Source organism: Pinus tabuliformis, chromosome J (genome assembly GCF_031772625.1).
Source record: "Pinus tabuliformis cultivar Carrire ecotype Pingquan chromosome J, CPIR1, whole genome shotgun sequence".
NCBI classification, from domain to species: Eukaryota; Viridiplantae; Streptophyta; class Pinopsida; order Pinales; family Pinaceae; genus Pinus; species Pinus tabuliformis.
The window spans coordinates 406645829-406664527 of record NC_142295.1 but is presented as its reverse complement, the minus strand read 5'-3'; the positions used below and the strand labels follow the sequence as shown (position 1 = coordinate 406664527).

At 37.0% G+C, this 18699-nt stretch overlaps 1 pseudogene; it reads left to right on the top strand.

The window, feature by feature from the left end:
• Positions 1 to 3235: 3235 nt before the first annotated feature.
• Positions 3236 to 6518, top strand: LOC149227544 (pentatricopeptide repeat-containing protein At5g16860 pseudogene; annotated as a pseudogene).
• The last annotated feature ends 12181 nt before the right edge of the window (positions 6519 to 18699 follow it).

The window sequence follows — 18699 nt, the reverse complement described above, 5'->3', positions numbered from 1 at the left end:
GTTGAAGTAGTTATTAAAAGTTTAGACCTATCAATCCAAATCCAAAGTCTGATTAGAAAGCTCTAATACTAATGATGTGAACCCACTCACACAAGATTTGCACATAAAAGTAGTGTGAAAATACTAATATATAACTAAATATTATTGAACATGAATAAGTTTATATAGCTTTTACATTAGGAAGCTACCTCAACAAACTAAGAGAAAGACCCTCCAGATCTAGCAGAATCTATGAACTAAAACAAGGAATGGTTTGAGGAAATATCTCAACTATGTCCTAAAGATCTCAACTAGTTCATGCATATTTCGCCTCTCCCATGATATTATGAAACTAAAAACTTCGACCTCACACTTATATTAGTTGTTTACAACTATAATGAGAAAATAATGAGGCTATACTTAAAACTATATTCAAAATATTGCACTTAAACTATATGATAACCATTTATTCCCTCTAGACAACTATTCCTTATTGTTTGATGACTTTATGCAACCATAAGTTACAAACTTGGAGAAAAATAGCTTCACCATGAAGTGCATACATTATCTCAACTTCATTGTTGATGATAAAGGAATGCACATGTTTATCAAGAAAGTACATGCAATGAGAGATTTGGACCTACCCTAACCAATCTAATAGAGTTGAGAAGATTTATGTACCTAACCAAATTCTATAGGATATGTGTGTTCAACTTCTCCCATGTCACACACCCTCTACATTTCTCTCTATGTAATAATGACAAGAATATCATGATTTGTCAAGAAAATGTAGCAATCCATGACGAATAAATGTAATAATGCTAACTTACTATGATGGAATTCATAATATCAACTTGATAGGAATATCAACAATATGTAATAGGGTTCCTAGAAATGCATATGAATAATGTGAACCAAAAACATACAAGAAAGTAGAGAAAATAACACATTTTTGGGTGGGATTTCCACACTATCCACTCTTCACTCTAAAGTCTCTATAACAAACATGTCAAATAATTCTTTGAAACCTTGCTTCATATGAATAAATAAAACATTATAACTCAAACATGAAAAGATAATATTGATCATAATTATGTTGAAAAAAAAATGGGATCAAAACCCTGTGCAAAGTTACCAATGTATCCCATTATCGACATCTTCATTAGCACAATCTACTAGAGGAACATTATTGTATAAAATACAATTTTAATGAGACAATCATGTGTGGGAGTGTCGCTAATGATTTGTGAGGAAGATTAAAAGCATCTGTTAATCCTACGTGGGGATGGAACAAGGCTAATTTGTAGTGGAATAACACTTCCATTAGTGTAAATATATTTGGATATGTACTATTGAATAAAAAATGAAATAAACACTAATTTGTAACCCAAATGAAAATTAACTACCTATAGTTTGTTTTGCACTATCTTTTTTTCCTACGGTGGAGAAACATCGTCAATGACAACAATGACACTATCAACATAATCATATCCAATAATTGAAGAGAACATTGTGTCATGGGGTGACTCCTACCAATAAGATATGATAAGATTGATTTAAAATGAGAAGTGACAATGTAATATTGACTTAAAATTCAGAAGTAGTTATAATAGCGATGGATCACTACTAAACATAAACATACAATACTTGGAGGACTTACAACAATTTGGAAAAGTTACTCTATTTTGAGAAGGATGGTATAACAAACTAATAACATCAATGTGATAAAACAAATGAAATAACAATTGCATTATAGAAAGTGTTAACGCAATCACTAAGGAATAAATGTAATAATGCTAGCTTGACATGATGAAAATCATAACACTGATATGATAAGAATGTCAACAATATGAAATAGAGTTTTGAAAAATACATAAGAAACATAAATATGGAAACATTAGGAAATGAAAGAAAATGACAAATTTTATGGAGAAACTTACCATGCCATCTACTCTTCTTTCCAGATCCTCCTCTATAATAGACACATCAAATAGTGCTTTGGAATCCTAGTGCTTAGTGCAAATAACAAAAAAGTTGTAACTTGGACAATGCCAAGGTAACATCCGCTATAAATTAAGTTGAAACAACAAAAACATGGCATCTAAATAATCTACAAATTTACCAAGGGTCCCATTATCATATATGTAGGGATTTTATCATCTTCATCATCATGATCTACCATAGCATGAAACTACACTGAATACAAAGTTATGTGGGACAATCTCGCATGGGCATGCCTCAAGTGATTTATGAGGAAGACCAGAGCCTTTTAGTAATATGACCCAAGGATGTGTAGTAAGGCTTGTTTGCATAATGGAATAATTAATGCATTAGTATAAATAGTATTGAATATATATATCACTAAACATAAAACAAAACAAACACCATTGCATCACACAAATTAAAAAAGACTACATGTAGTTTGCATTGCTCTATCCATTTTTTCTTCTTATTGTGATAACATCATTAAAAACAACATTAACAATAACATTAACATAATCTTATTTAATAATTAATAATTAAAAAATATGATGACTCTTACTAACTAAATATGTTAACATTAAATTAAAATGAGAAATACTAATATATTATCCAACACATAGTAAATATAACATCAATAAATCATTGCTAAAAAAATATTACGAAAAAACTTACAACAATTTTAAAAATTTTATTTACTCAATAAAAGTAGTTTTTTATCTCTTTTTTTTACATAACTTATAATGTAACACAAGTTCAAAAGTCGAGGTAAAATAAAAAATACAAACTTATATAGACACACATAACACTAACCATATAAATTTTTATTTTCCTTTATTTTCTTTTCTTTTTGTATGACTTATAATACCATCACTTATAATACAACACAAAATCAAAAATCAATACAAAAATGAAAAATACAAACTTAAAACTTATGTAGGCACACATAACACCACCTATATGAATTTTTATCTTCATTTCTTTTTCCATAACATATAATGCAACACAAGTTCGAAGTTCAATGCAAAATGAAATATACATACTTATGTAGGTGACATAACACCAACGATACATGCTTTCCCTATGGTTTAGGTGGGGGATGATCTCAAGGAGGGGGACTCTATTATCCTTTTTGACCAATAAGCAAAGATTAAGATGGTTACCAAAACCTAAAACTTGCATTTGCATTTAGAAAGAATGGTCACTATTAGCAGAGCTACTTTACTTCTACTAGAAATATGAGCATCGTTGAAAGAATGATCTGAGAGCTATTTTACTTCTAAGCATCGTTGCCCGCCTCCGGCTCTCACGAATGTTTCTTCTCTTACTTTTCACATTGACAACATTTGATAGTGCGAGACAAATGCCAATCAGCGGCAAGGGATAGCAGGTAAATGGCGCATGGGGAGAGTCAAATGGAGAATTTGTGTGGAGGAGAGGCGACTCGAGCCATCAAAGATCGACGCGAGCAGGGAGCGGTCGTGATCTAGTTGATGGATCGACCTGTGTGGATAAGATATACATTATGCCCTTGATACCTCTCTTGGTTTAGCCATGTTACCCCTTGGTTCGCTTGTCACGTCAGAGCCTATTAACCGTCAACGCAGGCGATACCAGAATAGCCCACGAAAATGGGCAGAGAACTAGTGCAGCACGATGCGAAGGATAACTGTTACCAGAGGCCAAGCCCATCGCTCGCTCTGCATACAAGTTGTTAAGGGGGCGATGAGTGGATGTCAGTGATGGTGGAGCGATGATGCATTACTCCAGAAGTGCCATCCATTACCGTAGGCTGTGTAAGTGGCGAGGAGCAAGGGATGTCGCGATGGCGCCATGATTCTCATGCATCGCAGGGACGAGGCGGGACCGACGATTAATTGGACTTATCCTCGGCGCTCTTTCAATCTTTACTTACAGTAAAGAGGACAGAAATAAATTGATTAATAGAAAAATTAAAAGAAAACTTACTCCAAGCATCATCGACAGGAAGGTCAGAGGTTTGGGACATATCAGTAGGAACACCTAAAGGAATTTCCGTAGGTAAAGTCTGGAAGGAAGGAATCTGTTGAGCTGTCTCCCGTGCGAACTGAGACCAGGGCGTTGGCCTCATCAAAAGCAACCATTAATATTATTTTTTCCCTGTATCATGGTGAAGTGGTAATTTGTTGCAGTAATCTGGGTAAGGGTCAGGACCAAAACATTGTTATTGCCATTATAACACCATGACAATCCCAGCAGAGATGCGATATATCCTATATGTTGCTCATTCTCAACTAGCCAAATATATACTTTGAAATTGAATTCTCAACAGTCCGAACATATACCTTTGCAATTGAACTCTGTCAAATAAGACAAGTTTCTTATTGAAGAAACCTGTGAAGTTGTGAAACCATGGTATTGGCATCCTCAAAAACACTTAACATTGTTACCAGTACCACCAACCCAACAAGCCAAGATGAATTCGTTTGTAAAAAGGCTTATTCATAACTCCGCAGCTAATAGTGTGCTGGAACAAACCAAAGAGGAATCGCAAGGCAACTGCGCCACTTATGCCATTGCGGAAAAAATAGCCACGCTCTGTAAGGAGGGCTATTTGAAGGATGCCGTGAACCTTTTTCATCATGTAAAAAACCAGGTCATTAATGCAATTGACATCAACATCTATGCTTATCTGTTGCAAGCGTGCGCCAATGAGGAATCCATAGAGGACGGTAAGTATCTCCACGCCCACATTATCAAAAATGGATTTCAGCAGAATGCATTCATTGGAAGTAAACTTGTAAACTTGTATGCCAATTGTGGTAGAATTTTGGACGCACGTTTGGTTTTCGTTAGATTGACAGAAGCAGATATTTTTTCATGGAATTGGATGATCAGAGGATATGCCAAGAACGGGTACTGCGAGGAAGCCCTTTCTCTTTGCTTCCACATGCGACGGAAATATAAACAGCTCGACAATTTCACCATTCCCTTTGTTCTCAATGCCTGCGCCCATCTCAGAGCCCTCAAACAGGGTAAGGAAGTTCATAATCACATAATCAGGAGTGGGTTCGAGTCGAATGTTTTTGTTTGCAGTGCGTTAATAGATATGTATTCTAAATGTGGAGATACGGTTTTTGCACGCAATGTATTTGACAAAATGTCGCAAAGAAATCTAGTCTCGTGGAATACAATCCTTGCAGGCTATGCCCAAAATGGCAATTTTGACGAGGCGCTTAAGCTTTTCCACAAAATGCAAATGGCATTCGTGAAGCCCAACACGGTCACATGGAATTCAATGATTTCAGGTCATGTCCAGAATGGGCATGCTGACAAAGCCTTGCAACTGCTTCGACAAATGCAAGGGGTTGGGGTGAAACCCAACTCGGTAACCATTTCAAGCGTGCTTCCGGTTTGCGCCTCCTTAGAACTTCGGCAATATGGAAAACAGATTCATGGCTATGCAGTGAAAAACGAAATTTCATCAGATGTTTTTGTTGGAAGTGCACTTATCGATATGTATGTAAAATTATGGAGTGTAGAAGTTGCACGCCAAGTGTTTGACAACATGTGCCAGAGAAATGTGGTCTCCTGGAATTCGATGATTGCTGGATATGCCCAACGTGGTGACGCAAATGGGGCCTTAGAGTTGTTTTCTCAGATGCATCTAGCAGGCTTGAAACCTAATTCAATTTCCATAGCAAGCGTCCTGCCTGCATGTGGCCAGTTATCGGCACTACAACAAGGCAAGGAGATTCATGACTATGCAATTAGAATTGGATTAGAAACAGTTGTTTTTGTTGGAAATGCACTTGTAGACATGTATTACAAATGCGGAAATTTAGAGTTTGCACAGCAGGTGTTTCAGAGATTACACCAAAAGGACTTGGTTTCATGGACTACTATGATTGTAGGTTATGGTATGCATGGCAAGGCTATGGAAGCCTTCACATACTTCAACCAAATGCAACAGGCAGGTCTGAAGCCAAACTATATCACCTTTATTGGTGTTCTGTCAGCATGTAGCCATGCAGGCCTGGTGGATGAAGGCCGGCAATATTTTAATTCTATGAATCGAGATTATTGTATCATACCTGGGTTAGAACACTATGCATGCATGGTAGATATTCTTGGTCGTGCTGGTTATTTGGATGAGGCCTACAACTTTATAAAAAATATGCCGTTGAAACCTACTTCAACAGTATGGGCTGCTTTACTTGCAGCCTGCAGAGGTCATCGTAATTTAGATCCAGGGGAATGTGTGGCAGAATGCCTCTTTGAGTTGGAGCCTGAAAATCCTGGAAGTTATATACTGTTGTCAAACTTCTATGCACAGGCTGGTAGGTGGCATGATGTTGCAAAGGTGAGAACAAAGATGAAAGAAAAGGGTTTGAAAAAAAATCCAGGATGTAGCTGGATCAATGCTGGCAATAAAATTCACACATTTGTTGTGGGAGACACATCGCATCCCGAATCAGAGAAAATATATGCAACATTGGATCTCTTAGCTATACAGATGAAGGAGGCAGGTTACGTGCCTGAGACTTTCTTTCTTCTGCATGATGTATAGGAGGACAAGAGGTGGTTTAACTATTCAGGTTTATTATAATATATCTTGGGAAGGGTTTATATCGAAGGAAATGAGAAAAAACCATGGCCAAGAATGAACTAAGAAGTGAATTTGAGACTGCTTTATCCAAGCAAACCATAACGAACAAGGAATTGTGGTTACCTTGGATTTATCAACAAACATGTAACAAATTTTGTACAAAACTACAAATTATAAAAGGTAATTACCCAAGCCAAGTAGAAAAATAAATTTTTGTATTCATCAAAGTTACTACTTTGGAAATATATAATATATAGGAATAGGAACTCCATTTTCTAGCTCCACAGATCACTTTATTCGCTTTAGAAGCAAGGTCACATCCTTCATTACAGTCTTGTACACAAGCTTCTAAAGTTACCTGATTAGTTAATGCATTAGGTGCATTTTCCCAAGGGTGTCCCAAAGTTCCCTGACAATATGGAGTCATCCCCAAAGATCTCGGTCGAAGTAGGTAATATGCCAATTGCGAACACCTCCTGAAGATACAGGGAAAACACCTAGTAGTTTCCCAACCTTAAGTAAATACCAGAACCCAGGTCACTTTCAATATAACCATCATACATTAGACAAAAGGCCCAAAGTGACTTCTCGTTCTCGTTCAAGTTAACTACTATAGAGTGGACATGATCTCCGCGAAGATACAGGGAAAACACCTAGTAGTTTCCCAACCTTAAGTAAATACCAGAACCCAGGTCACTTTCAATATAACCATCATACATTAGACAAAAGGTCCAAAGTGACTTCTCGTTCTCGTTCAAGTTTAACTAATATAGAGTGGACATGATCTCCACCAGTCTAACTTTAGCTAGTACATGAAACTGTAAACTTTTGCCAATTTGGTTATATCGATCATGCTGTGAATGTGAAATATGCTGTTGTCTAGACCATAATATGAGCGAAGGTAGTATATGGAGTAAAGATTCATGCCAAAGTGTCATGCATGATGATAAAACCTCCCAATTTCCTATACTGCCATTTTGACCATATCTTTACATGTATCTGTAGCAGCATCTATGTAATGTTGCTTGATTTTACCTGTCTTAGCACTAGCTTTATAAATTGCTTTTACAAATCAAGATAATCTCTCCACTACAGGAATGGTTGGGAAATTTATGTTCTCATCATTCTTGGTGAAATCTAGTCCACTACGGAGACACTCCTAAACTGTTCTACCTGTTGAAAATGTTATAGATAAAATGGTTTCTTGATTTGTGCCTTAATCATAGGAGCCAGAACGAGTTCCTTCGTGTACATGACTCGAGTTCCTAAAAATTAGGAGATTCCCTATAAATTAGGACAAGTTCCTATAATTTAGGAATCAGTCCCTAAAAAATGGGATGAGTTAGGATGTGGTTAACTGATGTGTTGAAATTGAAAGTTGAGTTCTTGATTTTCTAGTGCGAGTTAATTGAGGAAAAGAATGTGTGTTTGAGTCTCAAGTCTTTGGTTTGAGATAGGACGAGTTGCATGAGTAGTTAACTCATGCTAACTCAATCAATCACGAAAGAAAACTCCTTAATTAAAAACTCACTAAACTTAGCCATTCAAATTGCTTTAAAAGGAGGAACAAATGCACAATTTGATCATTGTCTTGTGAGCACGAGTTGGTGAGACAAGACAATGGGGCTCACGGGTTTGTGAGAAGGTTGTGCAGGTTTATGTATGGAGCTTGTGAGAGAAATTTGTGCAAGAGAAGTTTGTGCGCATAAATTAGGAGGCAAGGATCAACAATCTTGCAAGGGTTTCAACTTTCATGCCTAGTTCAAGGCAGGAAAACAAGGTTGTTTTCAAGTTGAAACAAGTTGTATTTATAAGAGATCTATTGCTCAAATTTCTTCAGTAATATTCTCAAGCAACCAAAAGGTTTTCCCAGTTGGATTCCCTAAAAAAAAATATTGTGTTTTGCTACCATGTGACTGTGATTTATTTCTATTCCTATTCTGCTGCAAAATAAGTAGAGAAATTCTGTGTCTATATGTGATCAGAAATTTTATTTCAAATTGCTCATATTAGAAAATCAGAATTTCATGGATTTTCTACACTACCATAGCTCTTGGCTGATAAAGCAATTTGCTTTGCTGGTACCTCCCAAGAAAAGTCGACTATATTAGTTTGATTTCTCTTTTAGAACTTACATACCATGAGGTGGGTCTTAAACAGTTTTGGAATTTAAGAGTTCACAAAATAGTAGGATGCAAAGATAGAAAGAATTAGATGACCCACAAAGAGACGACAACACATTTCTCATTAAATTCATGGAGTGTGGTCATAGAACTTAATTTTTTTTTTGTTGGTCGTAGAGAAATGGAAGAACATATGTGGTATTATGAATAAAGTTTCCCAGTGTTACACATAGAGGAATAGTTTATATATATATATATAGATGATGCGATATTACCACTAATAATTATTATATCATCAATATTTCCTTCCAGGAATACGAACCTTGTTGAGTATGTTTTAAATGAATTATATATTGGGGCAAATTGATTGAATATTGATGTTACTGCCTCAACCAAAACAGAAGGTAGGAATGGTGGAATGTAGAGACGTAAAAATCCATGGGGAGATGCAAACAATTGTTTTATGAAATTATTTGAAGCATTTGGCAGAGATGAAGAAGATACAGCTTAGATAAGTGAGATGAAAATCAATGTAACATATAAAAATGTTTTCGAATTACTGTGTTGTTTCTGAAACATGAAAGCAATGGTTAGATGTGGAGGCATGAGTATGAAATCAAGTCCATTGGTCCAAAGAGGGCAACAAATGTTCTGTTAGACAACTAATCTTCGGAATTAGGTTTGTGTTAGGGTGATTGGTTATTAGAGTCCAAAAAAACCCGAAAACTGAATCAATGGTTTCTTGTATGTATTATATGTACATATTGTACATCATTCATTGAGATCAATTATTAATATACAATTCATTTGGTTTCCAATTGTGTTGTCTTACACTGGTATCAAAGCGGGTGAAATGCTCTGTTGAATGAGGGTTGATTGTGTTTAGCCATTAGTTTTGCCGTGTAAGAAAACTTATGTGTCGTTGATGAGGCTCCCATCGTTGAGTTTATGATTAATTGAGGATTGAATCTGGACCTGTTGCAGCAAAGAAAGATACCGCCTTCATGAAGCTCACCAAAGGCCGCATATGCTAAGCTACACGTTTTTGAAGAGAAAGTGAGGTTTCCACCGTCGTTAATCAAGGGATAGAATCAGCAAGATGGTGCAAAGAGTCTCCAGTGAGATTGTTGCATGCAGAGAGCAACGCATTGTGCGTCGCTGTCATAACAACTCTGAATCGTTGATAAGGTCATTCGCTTGGCTTCAGAAGGATAGAGTTTGTTTTCCATGAGTGGATTGAACGTCGTACTATTAATAGGTGATTGTTAATTACACTTTGCCCTTATCTCTATGGTGGCGCCTTTCATATCCTTGTTTACAAATGTTTAGATAACATGGCAAGCCTAATTTATTAGAACAAATGTATGAGCGAGAACCGTAGGTGGTGATCGATTGCAGCTCCCAAAACTGTGTGTGTTATCCGATATGCTGATTCCAACCGGTAGATGCTACAACAAAAATATGTTGTCTTTAAAAAGAAGGGTTGTTGCAACATTGTAGAGTGCTGAGGTGTTCGTCTTGTGCAGAGGCTGTTGTAGAGGTGCTGAGAGAGGGAGAGCGAGAGTGCCTAGCCTCGAGACGGTAAATTTTTGCAGCATTTGTCACTATAAAAGTCATTTGAAGTCATTGCAATGGAATTGCAAACCAGTGAGTGACCGACTGAGTTAAGCTTGGAGCAAAGAGGTAATTCTGTACTTTGAAGTTGAGTTCAGTTTATTTTTTATGTTGGTGCTTACAGAATTAATATGAACTTTCGAGGTTATCGAACCCTATTGAATTGAGAACACGAACAAGCTGTGGTGGTGGCTTGTTGGTTGTTTGTGGTTTTCTGTACACTACAGAAGTTATTTGAGGAAAACAATAAAGATAAAAACAAGACCTGCTGTAACAGCCATGGAAGTCTGTTTTTGTAGCCCTGGATAGTGATAGCGATAGACTGCAAGATTAAAAAAAAAACTACAATGCAATGGTATTAGGGAGAGTTGCAAGTGCAATTGGTGGAGAAAGGGCGAACAAAAGGAAAAGAATGCACAATAGACCTATTGATGGAGTTGATTCCACAGTTGAATTTCATCTAACGACATTTGTTGTAAACTAGATAAGGGAGTGCTCAAAGGAAAAGAATGCACAATATACCTATTGAAGGAGTTGATTCCAGAGTTGAATTTCATCTAACGACATTTGTTGTAAACTAGATCACGTAGTCTAACGAGGCAGAGGAGTTGCTTGGAAAGTTATGGAAATTCCGATTATATTTAGATAAAATCCGGCAAGGATTTTTGTAAATCCAAGTTATAGTTATTAAACTTCAAAATTTTAGGTATCCTAGATGTTTTTTATGGTGCTGAATCCATTTCCACCATCAAAAACAGGATTCAAACACTGCTTCTACCAGAGTTTTTGAAATTTTTTTGCCCGGATTCCAGCCACTTTTGACCGTCCGGGCAATTCCTCTGCCTCGTTAGACGGCTCCACACTAAATAAGGGAGTGCTCAAAGTTTAGATCCGAGAGAAACGCCGACTATTTTGCCTCCAATGTCGGTGTTAAAAGAATATTTTGTTCATGAGAAATGAAAATTCTAATTACTGATTTTTGAATGGTGAACAATGAAGTCGGTGAAATTAACCTTCAAATATATTATTGAATTGGCAGTCCGGCATCAGTGAGTGGATGTGATGGTTTTGACTTTTCCTATCATCAGGGTTATTGTATATATAAAGTGGTCAATAACTTTGTTTGGTTTGAGAAAATGGTTTGAGTATTTATGGCCAAAGAATTAAAGTATTTGGGATGCATGAATGCGGAATGAAATAGAGCTTGTAAAGAAGACATTGTGCTCCGAGAAACGTATGTAGTTGCTTGGTATATTTGAGGTCACAAGTTCAAATCCTTATGTTTGGTAATTTAATTTTTACAAAAAAAGATAATTTTGGAGGTTGCGACATTTTGGTTGGGCAAGAAGAAGAGAACATGATTTTGGTTTCCATGGGTTGGCGACTCTGAGCATGTCACTATTTGATGAATTTGCAACTCATAATTCATGCATATTGGATATAACTCACAACAAACTTGAGTTTTCAGATTCCTTTGGTGTTCATTGTATGGAGCAAAGATAAAAGTTTCTAATTGTGTAGTTGTAGCTATAAAGCATTATTCATCTTTTTCTTGTTGAATTTTCATTGTAAACAAGTGCATTTTTTGTGGTAGCTGACACCCTTTTCAAAGTTGATTGCAAGTTTTTCTCTGATAGGAAGCTGGAGAAAATGACGAGAGTCAGTGATTTGTTAGAGTTGTTAACTAGTCTAATGTCGTCTATGTTTCATAACAGTGTCCAAATCAGTAAAGACACCCTGTCTGACATTAGAAATTGTTTGCAAAATGCACAAGAAAAGATTGAGTTTTTGCAACTCGAATCCCAATTCCAGAGAGATGAACTTCAGCAGAAGCGTTGTTTATGAACTTGTTTCTATTTAGAACTTTCTTTTTTATTTTGACTTCCATTAACAGTCTAAGTTTAATCAGATTTTTAAAGACATTTCAGGCGAAAATTTGGATGCAGCTTAAAGTCATGTTCAGGCAAGGGTATGCAAGAGTCATTTGCATACAGATGTGAACCCTGTCGTTCCCAAAACCTTTATAAGGTTGTGGGAAGAAATTACACATGAAAACACAGAACTGGTTTGGGATATAACAAAGATGTCCTCGATGTATCTTTTCATCTTCTTGATTTTTCTAACTTATACAATTTCGAAGTGCTGGATTCTGGATGGTGTTGTTTTAGAACAAATTGATTATGTGAACAGTGTAATAGAGTTGGACATGTAAAAAATCAGTGTTTTTATCTTCACTTGTGTGAGCATTGTGAAAAGCGCAATCACCAGTCAAAGAAATGTTCCAGAAAGAAGATCACAACAAGAGAGAAACTAAATTTTGGATGGATTTCTTCTTGGGATTGGTAAAAACCAACCATGAAGATTTATAGGTCATACTGCAGGATATGTTCGAGAGTGTTGACCAGCCTTATAGTGATGAAGAATACTTCTCACCCTGTATCCGACAAGGGGAGAATTGTTGATGGTCTGCTACAGGTTCAAAGATGTCAAGCAAGCCTGAGTCAGAGATCCATTGAGCCACAACCTGTACTAGTTAGAGCCAGAGTTGTAGCTAGAGAGGCTTCAGTTTTTTTCGATTGAGTTGTTTGTGAAGGAGAACTTCCAGATTCATAATTGTTCGAGGAACTACATTGATAGTTCCAAAGTTAGTGGTCACCTTAAAACCACATTTTTGTGTGTTCTGAAAATTGTTATGAAGGTTCCAGAGTTGGCGTTGGTTGAGACCTTGAGTTCTCCGACAATGGTTTGTGGTCATCCTTAAAAACCATTTCCGAGAGACATTTAGCCCTTGGCTGAAATGCATTTTTGCATTTTAAGCTCTCATTCTTGGACTTGATACATCCCTTTGGATTAAGGGGAGAATGTTAGACAACTAATCTTAGGGATTAGGTTTGTGTTAGGGTGATTGGTTATTAGAGTCCAAGAAGACCGGAAACTAAATCTTCAATTTATTGTATGTATTTATATGTACACATTGTACATCAGTCGTTGAGATCAATCACTAATATATAGTTCGTTTGGTTTCCAATTGCGTAGTCTTACATGTTCAAACATCAAAGTTCCTTTTTTATGGTAAACAATAGTTTTCTAGCGATGGTAAATTTAATAAAAAAGAGGAGCCTAGTTTTGCTCCCTTATGGAGTTACAAAAAAGGCTTAGTGACAACAAAACATTAGAGGTTGTTAACACTAAACATCAAAATCTATCTATAGTAGACATAGAGTATCCTATTTCTAAGCCAAGATCCCAACTGTCTAATTCAACTTATCTACCTCCTCTTGATGGACAACGCTTAGCACATTTGCAAACAAAATAGTTTAGACAAAATGAGAGCTAAAAGGTCGTTACTATAGGTGTTGTTTCTTACCATTAATGTACCATTTAAAAATGTATTATAACTGGCATGTGTTGTTTTTGAAACACGAAAGCAAACACTATATGGGGAGAAAAGAGTACGACATCAAGTCTCCCAGTTCAAAGAGAGAAACAAATGTTCATAATTCCTTTTTATGGCAAGTGAAAGTTTATAATTAATAGTATTTGTAATATAAAATTAAGGGAGCTTAGGTTTTCTCAATGCTGCAAATCTTGATTTCATCATGGAAAAAATCAGGAAATTGCAATTTTTTGTTGAAAAAATTATTGTTTTTTTCAAGGAAAAAAAATTGTGATTTCATAAAAAATTCACGACTTGATGGAAAAAATGGCCATGCCGCAAATAACCACCGATGTAAGTGGATTTTTGGCTTTTTTTCTTGTTTTATAATTTTTATTTTTTTTTCAATTTTGTTTATGCTTACCAATCATTATCAATATTTTTTCAATTTTTTACTTTTCTGGATTTGTTACCCCTTATGTTAGTAGGGGTACATATGCACACTTACATGTATTATTACCACCACTTTAAGCCCAAGGTCACAACTCAAAAACTATGTAAAAACAATGTGAGGCCTTGTATTAGATATTCTACACCTGTGTGTTTTGAGTCTATATTTTGTTGTCTTGGATGGACTATGGCTAATCCCTTGAAGTCTCACTTCAGGTTACTCTCATCCTGTATAGGATTGGAGGGCCTTATGTGAACTTCTTTTGGACTAATAGTTTTATGGGAGCCTGCATTTGTATGGATGATCACCAATGTATGGGCTAGTCCAACCCATTTGTATGTCATTCCACATGGTTAGGGTCTATTGACTATGTAGGTGAACTTAACTTTGGTGTAATATTTCTCATGACAACTCTTAGAGCATGGAAGTCTCATTTGATAGAATTTCATGTTTCTTGAGGTGGTTCACGGTTCCCAATGTAGTGTGCTCTGGATCGTCAAAACATCAACTTGGTCTTAGAAGGTGCAGTTTGATGAGAGGATTCCATGCTGCGTGAAATTTTTCCAATTAGAGCATCTAGTGGCTAGTTACAACTTGGTCAATAGGTTAGAGTAGGTTTCCAAGGGCAGAATAGGTAGAGCGTTGGGCAGAATTAAACATGCATTATGCCAAAAGTAATCAACACGAAGATATGGACAATAGTCATGTGTCATATTTCAGAGCTAAGCCAAGGCATTAAAGAACTAGCATAGTGAGGTGATGATGTGGCAATGCCCAACATGATATGGAAAATCTAAGAGATAACTCAATACGAATTAGTACCAATAAAGTCATACCCAGATTCTAGAATAAAGAAGATGGACCAAGAAATTGAGCATGAGACCAAGATAGGGACCGTTGTCAGATGATTTTTCCCACCAAATTTTTAGTTTTTGGATGATATGGTAACATCAAACAAGTGCTCTAGTCTTGATTTGTGTCGAAGAGGCTAAGGAACACGAGATCTCCAAAACCTAGATCAATAATTAAAAAATGTCTAAGTCTAATTTAGGAAAATTGATTAATTAATGGGAATTAATTGAGGAGATCGAATTATGCTCTAGAGACTTCCAGAAAATGACTTGGATCAAGTCTTAAGATGATCTTAGCGATCGATCACAATTAGATCTTGGTCATTCATGCTCCAATGAGAGATTATAAAAGCAAGTCAATGAGATGGAGAAAGACACAAGAGGGAGAACAAGTTAACTAAGGTAGATCGAGCTACCCAGTTGCAGTGATTCAACAAGGGCACAATCCAAGCGAGAGAGAGCATTAGAGAGAGGGAGTAGGAAAAAATTCAGGAGGATTCGAGGGAATTTGACAACATTTCCCCAGTGCCAGAGTGGCAGGAGATATGAGCCCAAATTATCTGTAGAGAGGGTTGCAAAAGCTAGTGCGAACTACTAGAAACCCCAATATGAGTTGCCAGAAATAGGTAATTTCAGTTGCTAGAGGTCGGGAGATCATCTAGGAGGTAGAGCGAATATTTTCCAGGGGCAAAGGGAGGTCAGATGGATCACTCAGAGCCAGCTTGTAGGCAATGTGAATTATCCAGGCCAAGCAGTGTGATTTCTAGGCAGAGAGAGTTTTGCTAGTGTGGGGTTTGAGTACGCTAGTGGAGGCCAGATTGATTGCAGAACGAAGAAATTGGTCCATATTATTTGGTTAGATATTTGCTGGAGGATTGCCAGTTAGGCATCTAGATTATTGTACTCTAAAAAATTGCTGCGTAATAACAAAATAAGCCCTCATCTTCTATACTGGTTTTCCATTCGGGCTTTTTCTGGGGACTTTTAGTCCAAAATATTGGTGTCTACTTTTATGTGTGTGCATCTATTTCTCACTTGATTATTTACTTCTGCAACATATTTTTATTTTGTGAAGAATTGCAATGTGATTTATTCTTTAATTGTTGTAAACAATTAAACTACTAATCAATTAGGATAATAAATTCCAGTGGTTGCAATTTCAAGGAAATTTTCCATGGTATCAGAGCATTAATTATCGGATCAAAGACTTAGAAGCGAAAGACCAAAAGACCGTGCATTTTCAAAGGGAGATCTGAAGCACAGGTTCATATCTGCATAGGCTAGGGGTGCGAATTGCAGAGGCAGAGGGTTCAATTGCCAGATCCAGTCAGGAGGAAAACTCAAATTTCCTCATAAACAGAGTTTGCAGGTAGCGTGTTTGCTAGGAAGAAATTTCTGTGAGCAAATCAGTTGATTCATAGAGCAGATCTAGGCGTAGAAGATTTGCAGTTGCAGATATGCATTGGGAAGGAAGATAAAAGCACACATAGGGGATTTCCATAAATTCTTATATTTTTCTAGTTCCAACATCAGGGAGGAGATCCGTGATTTCTTGAATTAGCAGGGTTGTAGCTAGCAAAGAAATTTGTGAGTGCAATTTTGTCAGAATAACCATTTTGAGTTGCATAGATTGTAGTTCGTGTGCCAAATCCTGGAGAAGGACATCTAGAAGGTAGAGCGAGTAGTGTCAGGAAGCAATTTAAGGAAGTACACTAGTCGAAGAAGGATTTCCGAAGGTAGATTTACACATTCCTGAAGGAGTTGGAGTAGCAGAAGGAAGGCAGAGCAGGGAAGAGGAGGATATTTTCAATCTAGTCTCTAGTTTATTTGAGTTTCGCGAGATGGCTTCAACAAGACTCAAGGATTATGACATCATGTAATTTTGGCGTTTGGAAGGCCAAATGCAGTTTTTATTAGATGAGCATGGTCTGAAGGAGTTTGTGACAAACTTAATGGCAGAGCTAGCAGATCCACAACAACTGACAACCTTTAAGAAAGAGATGGCCAAGACTAAGAGGATGGTCTTAGACGAGGTTCAGGATCACATTGTCCCACATATTGTAGACAAGAATATGCCAAAGGACATGTGGGATGTCATTGTGAAGCTCTACTAGGATCCATCAGAGAATTGTAAAATTATTCTCAAGGAGAAACTGAGGACCACGAAGATGTAGAAGGGTGAGAGTGGGTCCTCCTATCTCACCAGAATTCAGAATCTTCATGATGAACTTGCAGTTGTAGGGGAAAAACTTGAAGAAAAATAACTTGTTCGAGTAGCTCTAAATGGGTTTACCAAGGAATGGAGGACCTTTGTTCAGGGGATCACTAGAGAAGATCAGCTACCAGATTGGGAATGCCTATGGAGTGACTTCACACAAGAGGAGCTAAGGCTTAGCCTAGTCGAAGGTACTATCAACAGCAGCAGTAGAGGACTGGAAGCTGAGGAGGAGGAGGAAGAGAATGTAGCCCTTGCGAGCAAAGGGAAGGCGAAGAAGGGTCCCACTTAGGGACAAAACTCAAAGGGAGGTGAGAAGAAGAAGAAGGACTTGTTGAAGATCAAATGCTTCAGATGTGGTGAGTTTGGTCACTACGTCACCCTGTGTCCCAAAAGGAAGAAGGACAAGAAGGGGCAACAACAAACAACATTTTCGACAAAGATAGATCAATTGACCTCTAGGTTGGAGGAGTTTGCACTGATAATCGTCTATACCTCCAGATGGAGGAGTGTAATTCTTCAGAGTTGCAGGATCAGGTAGGGTTCGAGGAGGCACATCATCAGACGAGTGTTTCCTCATGGATCATTACCTTTGCTACAAGGAACCACAATATTTCATATTAGGAGGATTAGGGTTCAGTAGGTGCAATCAGATCTTGAGGGACAATGCAGATCTAGTAGTAGTAAGATACTAGAGAGGTGCAAAGACAGTTAGGCGCAGTCAGTTTCTCAGTAGACAATGCAGAGCTAGTTGCAGTCAGAGACTTAAGGTACAGTTACAGAGACAATTGCAGGGACACAATAGATCAATATAAATCAAGTTTCCAGTTGTAGGAAATTCGTGTGATTAGAGGAAGCAGTGAAAATTTCCCAATTGCAGGTTCCAGATGCAATTCCAGCCAAAGTGAGATTCCACAAAGGAGTTTCTAGACTCAATATTGCAATAGTTGCAACAACAGTGCAATATTATTAGCAAAGGAGTAACAACAACAGTATGAGGTAGATCATAATATGCGCAATGGTTGATGGACAATGTTATCCAGATTGACTTCTTCACAGTCATTTTCAGTGACAGGGAGTTAGATTAGAGTCAGATGTGAAGAAAGGATGTGTAACAAATTTGAAACATCAACAACATGGTCAATCCAGCTATAGATTGTAGAGGAGAGATATGTTGGGGAGAGAACACCTTCTTCGCTAAGAGGGAGTGTTAGTTTTTGGATGATATGGTAGCATCAGATAGATTTTCTAGTCTTGATTTGTGTCTAAGAGGCTAAGGAACACAAGATCTCTAAAACCCAGAAAAGGTTTCGAGAGAAAATACCTAGAGACTACTCAATTAAATTAATTGATCAATAATTAAAAAATGTCTAACTCTAAACATACGAAAATTGATTAATTAATTGGAATTAATTAAGGAGATCGACTTAGGGTCTAGAGACTTACAAAAAATGACTAGGATCAAGTCTAAGATGATCGTAGCCATCGATCACGATTACATCTTGGCCGTTGATGCTCCAAC